Genomic DNA, 6,358 nt, shown 5'->3' with positions numbered 1-6,358 from the left:
TTTTTTTTTGTAGTGTCTTTATCTGGTTTTGGTATCAGAGTAGTGCTGGCCTCATAGAATGAATTTGGAAGCTTTCCTTCCTCTTCTATTTTTTGAAATACTTCAAGAAGAATAGGTATTAACTCTTCTTTAAATGTTTGGTTGAATTCACCTGTGGAGCTGTCTGGTCCTGGAGGTTTATTTGTTGGGAGTTTTTTGATTGCTGGTTCAATTTCATTGCTGGTGTTCAAATTTTCTTTCTTTTTTTTTAAGATGATTTATTTGGGGTCGGGGGGGACATGAGCGGGAGGGGAAGAGGGAGAAAGAATCTCAAGCACACTCTGCAATGAGCACAGAGCCTGACTCAGGACTTGATCTCAGGACCCTGAGATCATGACCTGAACTGAGACCAAGTCAGACGCTTAACCAACCATGCCACCCAGGTGCCCCAGTCTGTTCAAATTTTCTATTTCTTCCTGGTTAAGCTTTAGAAGTTATCTATTTCTAGGAATTTATCCATTTCTTCTAGGTTGTCCATTTTGTTGGCATATAATTTTTTATAATATTCTCTTAAATCCTTTGTATTTCTGTGGTGTCAGTTGTTATTTCTCCTCTTTTCATTTCTGATTTTGTTTATTTGAATGCTTTCTCTCTCTCTCTTTATGAGTCTAGCTAAAGTTTAACAATTCTGTGGATCTTTTCAAAGAACCAGCTCCTAGTTTCTTTGACCTGTTCATTGTTCATTTAGTTTCTCTTTTGTTTATTTCTGCTCTAATTTTATTATTTTCTTCCTTCTACTGGTTTGGAGTTCTGTTTATTCTTTTTCTAGCTCCTTTAGGTGTAAGATTAGGTTGTTTGAGATTTTTGCTTCTTGAGGTAGGCCGTACTGCTATAAGCTTCCCTCTTAGAACCACTTTGGCTGCATCCCAAAGATTTTGGACCATTGTGTTTTCATTTCCATTTGTCTCCATGTATTTTTTTATTTCCTTTTTGATTTCTTGGTTGACCCATTCATTGTTTGGTAGCATGTTATTTAACATCCATGTATTTGTGTTCTTTCTAGATTTTTTCTTGTGGTTGAGTTCTAGTTTCATAGTGTGTGGTCAGAAAAGATGTGTGGTATGACTTCAATTTATTGAATTTGTTGAGACTTGTTTTATGGCCTAATATGTGGTCTATTCTGGAGAATGTTCCATGTGCACTTGAAAAGAGTGTGCATTCTGCTGTTTTGGATAGAATATTCTGAATATATCTGTTAAATCCACTTGGTCCAATGTGTCATTCAAAGCCACTGTTTCCTTCCTATTACTGTATTACTATCAATTACTTCTTTTATGTTTGTTATTAACTGTTTTATGTATTTGGGTGCTCCCATGTTGGATGCATAAATATTTATGATTATTATATCTTCTTGTTAGATTGTCCCCTCTGTGATTATATAGTGTCCTTTTTTTCTTGCTATAATCTTTGTCTTAGAGTCTATTTTGGGGGCACCTGGGTGGCTCAGGTGGTTAAACATCCACCTCTTGATCTCAGCTCAGGTCTTGATCTCAGGGTTGTGAGTTCAAGCCCCGCATTGGAGCCCAACTTAAAATAAATAAGGGAATGAATGAACGGATGAATGAATAAAGTCTATTTTGTCTGATATAAGTATTGCTACCTCTGGCTTTCTTTTCACACTCATTTGCATGAGAAATGTTTCTTTATCCCTTCACTTTCAATCTGCAGGTCTCTAGATCTGAAATGAGTCTCTTGTAGGCAGCATATGGATGGGTCTTGTTTTTTTATATATTCTGTCACCTTATGTCTTTTGATTGGAGCATCTAGTCCATTTACATTGAAAGTAATGATTGATAGATGTGTATTTGTTGCCATTTTGTTACTTGTTTTATGGTTGTATTTGTAGTTCTTCCCTGTTACACATTGGATCTTCTTTGCCTGCTTTCAATTGTGTTACTTTCTCACAAATCCTTTTTACCTGTTGATTTCTTTGAATCTAAAAACTTATCTCAGATTCACCTTCTATTTCATTAAGGCATTCTGTTGTGCTGATTCCCTCTTGTGTTCTTTCTTGTTAGGTCTTTGTTTTTGAAATACGTTTTGTTATTTTATTTCTAATTATTTTTTGAATTGTCACTTCATTTGAGTTTTTCTGATCTAAATTATGTTGTTCTTTCATGTCTTATGTTATATAATTTCTTTTAGCTCTTTTTGAATCTCTTCTGCAAACATGTCTTTCGGTTATGCAATGCTTTCATTGTTTGTGGTGAACTTATTCTGTTTTTTATTCTCTTATAATTTTGTATGGGATGTGGCCTCAGTACTTTTTTCTTGTTTTTTAATTAGTTTTTCCAAATTTTTAAAAGGAAGAATGATTCAGTATAGCTTTTCTAACTTCAGAATGCTCTGTTTTTCTTTCTCTTTTTTATAAAAGTCAAAAATATCGTGGCTTGTTTTTTGAACTCTATTTCTCTTCCCCACCTTTACATGAACTTCTTTCCCTCCATCCTCATCATCTCTGTCCTCTTCTGCTCTGATGTCACTCCTAATAGCTACTACTCAGCATGGGGCCCTGGTGTGGGAAGGAGCATGGGCCCTGTTTTGAAAGTTCATGGGGACTCGACCTCTCTAGCCCTCCAACAACCGGGCTCCTGTGGTTGCCTGCTGGTGGGGTGGACACAGCCACCTCAGTTTCAGCTGCTGTTTTCCATTCGGCCTGCTGCATGCTCCAGTGATTTATTTCTGTTAGCTATGTTCTCCTGTTCTCACATCTGAGAGATGCCTATTGCATCCCTCTTATTCTTCCAGTACAGAGTTGATACCATGTAGATTTATGCCTGTTGGTAGTTTGTCTTCCTCTGTGGTCTGTGCATAAGTTTGTTATCTAAGATTTTTGTTTATTTGGTGTGTGTGTGTGTGCGTGTGTGCATGTGTTTTGGTAAGTATTATTTATGAGTTTTGGTTTTGCTATATAGTTGCTCTGTTTGTTTTGGTGTGGGGATTTGGAAGGATTCATGCTGCTGCCACCCTCAACTTCCCAAAATGAGCTATGAACTCCTGAATCATGTTAAGAACATAACATTTTCCAAAATTTATTCCGTTTCTCTTAATAAATCTCGTTCAAAAGAGGGGCTCCTTTGATTTTTCAGAATTATCTCCTTTTTTAAAATGATGTTAAAAAAATGGTGGCTTGCTTTTTGAATCCTTTGTCTCTCCTCCACCTTTATGTGAATATTTTCTTGTGTGTAAACATTACCTTTACATAGATACCCTGTGGTTTTTATTCTCTCTTCCTCTCTTTCTGCATTCCTTTCTTTCCCTCTTAAACCAAAACAAAAACTAATAAAAGGGCTGTGCTTTCTAATTATTGACTTATATCCCAGAAGAATTGCAACAGCAGGTGTCTGAGCCCCACCTGTCCCCCCACCCTCACTGCTTTGGTGACTACTGCCCAACTTTCAATTGCTGGCACCTACATTTCTTTGCTGACAGGCTTTCCCTGGCCATCAGAGTCTGCTTGGTTTACCCGAGCAGCAGGCTAGAAATGCCAGTGCCCCTCGTGGGAGCAGTCTTCAACTAATGACTTATGAGAGCAGATGGATATAATAGAAAAATGGCCCACTCAAAGATGTCCACATCCCAATCCCCTAAATCTACAAATATGTTACCTTACCTGGCAAAAGTGATTCTGTAGGTGTGACTAAGTTCATGATCTTTAGCAGGAAGATTATCTTGGACTATCCATGCAGGCCCAGTCTTATGACATGAGTCCTTAAAACTGAAAGAAGGAGGTTGCAGTCAGCAATTTGAAAATGCTGCCGGCTTTAAAGGTGGAGGAAGGGGACACCAGCCAAGGGACGCAGGTGGTGTCTAGAAGCTGAAGAGGTTCTCCTCTACAGCCTCCAGATGCAGCCCTGCTGTCACCCTGATTTTGGCCTAGTATGACCCATTTCGGACTTCTGACCTTCAGAACTGTAAAATAATAAATTTGTGTTATTTTAAGTCACCAGGTTTATTATAGGAGCAATAGAAAACTAATAAAATGGTTAAATACCCCAGCTTCTTCTGTCTGAGTGGGACGACTCTGAGGCATTTTTCAATATTGGCTTTCAGGTGTTCCCAGAGGTGAGGACTAAGGACCTTATTGACAGCAGTAACTTGCTAGAAAACAAACCACTTATTAGTTTCCTTCTCTTTCCTGTCTTCCTCACTCCCCTACTATGTTGGGAACACATCCAAATAAACTGTGCTTGAGTCTTCAAATTGGGTTTTGCCTCAGGGGGAACCCAATCTAAAATGGAACTCGAGATGGCTTTGGTGAGAGACTGGTATAGATACTTGTTCAAATTCTTCAAGTTTGAATCAAAGGAGAAGAGAGTTTTATATTTATCATAAATTTTCATCATTTCTAAGATGCGGTTTTGCAGGTTCCTTGGGAAGTGGGGTGGAAGCCTGAAACTCAGGTGGTCACAAAGCATAGTCCCTATCTTTGTTACAGAGCCCTCCTCCCCTTTTTTTAAGACATGATCATTGTGTGGTTCTTCAGTACTTAATGTAAGACCCTGCATTCTGAGTCTCCAGAAAGGATTTCCAGGTCCTCCACTGCCCCCAGGGAATATGAATCTAAGGAGGAAGTTTCAGGCAGATACTGCAGATTGGTTCCTTCTGCAAGAGAGTTTCAACCTTGGCACCAATGACATTTTGGCCTGGATAATTCTTCGTTGTGAGTTCTGTCCTGTGCATTGTAGGATGTTGAGCAGCATCTCTGGCCTCTATCTACTAGATGCTACTATTATGCCTATCCCAGTTGTGACAACCAAAAATGTATCCAGACATTGTCAGATATCCCTAAGAGACAAAATTACTCCTTGGTGAGAACCATTCCTCTATACAAACGCAACTCCTTTGTATTCTGCCCTCCAGTACTCTGGAGGCAAGCAAGCTGAGGACCGCACTCCCCAGACCCTCTTGTAGTTAGGATTCGGTGTGTCACACTTGGAACGTGTAAGTGAACGTCATGAGGCAGCAGCTATGTGACTTCTCTGACAAACACCATCATGGAGGTATTTGTTTGTTTTGTTTCTAGAACAGCAGTGGGGAAGGTCTAGTCTCTGGCTTCACAGATACTGACTGTAGTGGCAGCAGTGTGATTTTGTCATAACAACCCTATTGGATAACTAGATACGGTTTTTGGTATGTATTCTCACTATGTAGCACCTAAGTTGGTTTTCTGGTGCTTCAAGAAATTTGAAATGAGTCCTTTTTTGATTAAACTAGCTATAGACAATTCTGTTACCTAAAATACAGTCATTCCTATCAGGACAGTGCACAGAAAGTGTCACAACCCTAAACTGTAGCTTTGGCTATAAAAAGGAAGTAGGGAGAAAGATTCTAAGGATTTAGATTTTCTAGACTGGAAAACTTGTGAACCAAGTTATATGTCAAACAATCCTTGGATGGCAGAACCCATGCTAGCTATGCCTGTAACATTAACCAAAATGTTAGGAAAAATTCAAAATATTAGTGTAAGTGTGCTGATTCCTGCCGCTTTTAGCAAAATCCTGCAAAATACAGATCAACTCAAAGTGACGTTGGAAGGAAATAGCACTTGGCCCAGAGAGGCCATGGGCTTGTGGCCTGCAATCTAAGTAGACTAAACCTTCAGTAATTTGGAATCTTGCAGAGTTAAAAAAAAAAAATGCACCTGTGGCATTTACCCAAAGGACTTAAAAACTTATGTTCACACAAAAATCTGCACAAATATATTTATAGCAGCTTAATTCATAATTGTGAAAATTTGGAAGTAGCCAAGATGCCCTTCAGTAGGTGCATGGATAAACAAATAGGTATATCCAGACAAAGAAATACTATTTGGCATTAAAAAAGAAATGAGCTATCATTTCCATTTTCATGGAAAAACATAGAGGAATCTTAAATGCATATTAAGTGAAAGAAGCCAATCTGAAAAGGCTACGCACTGTATGATTTCAACTACATGACATTAGGGAAAAAGCAAAACTATGGCCATGGTAGTTACAAGGCCAGGATGAGGAGAGGAGAGGAGAAAGGCCAGGATGAGTAGGCAGAGCACAGTGATTTTTTAGGGCAATGAAATTAGGCCCTGTGATACTATAATGTCATTATACATGTGTCAAAACCTATAGAAAGTACAACACTGAGTGAATCCTAATGTTAACCATGGGCTTTGGTGATAATGATGTGTATTGTAACGAAAGTGCTGCTCTGGTACAGGGTGTTGATGGGAGGGGAGGCCGTACTTGTGTGGGGGAAGGGAGTATATGGGAACTCTCTGTACTTTCTACTCAAATGGAAAAAGGACCAGTTGGTGGAGGCTATGATGCCCTTCCAGATTCCCTTC

The sequence above is a fragment of the Callorhinus ursinus genome, unplaced genomic scaffold (assembly GCF_003265705.2).
Source record: "Callorhinus ursinus isolate GAN/ISIS: 27379988/994484 unplaced genomic scaffold, GSC_fseal_2.0 scaffold1, whole genome shotgun sequence".
In the NCBI taxonomy this organism is placed as follows: domain Eukaryota; kingdom Metazoa; phylum Chordata; class Mammalia; order Carnivora; family Otariidae; genus Callorhinus; species Callorhinus ursinus.
The sequence above is the reverse complement of the archived record's forward strand: the minus strand, read 5'-3'. Positions refer to the sequence as shown.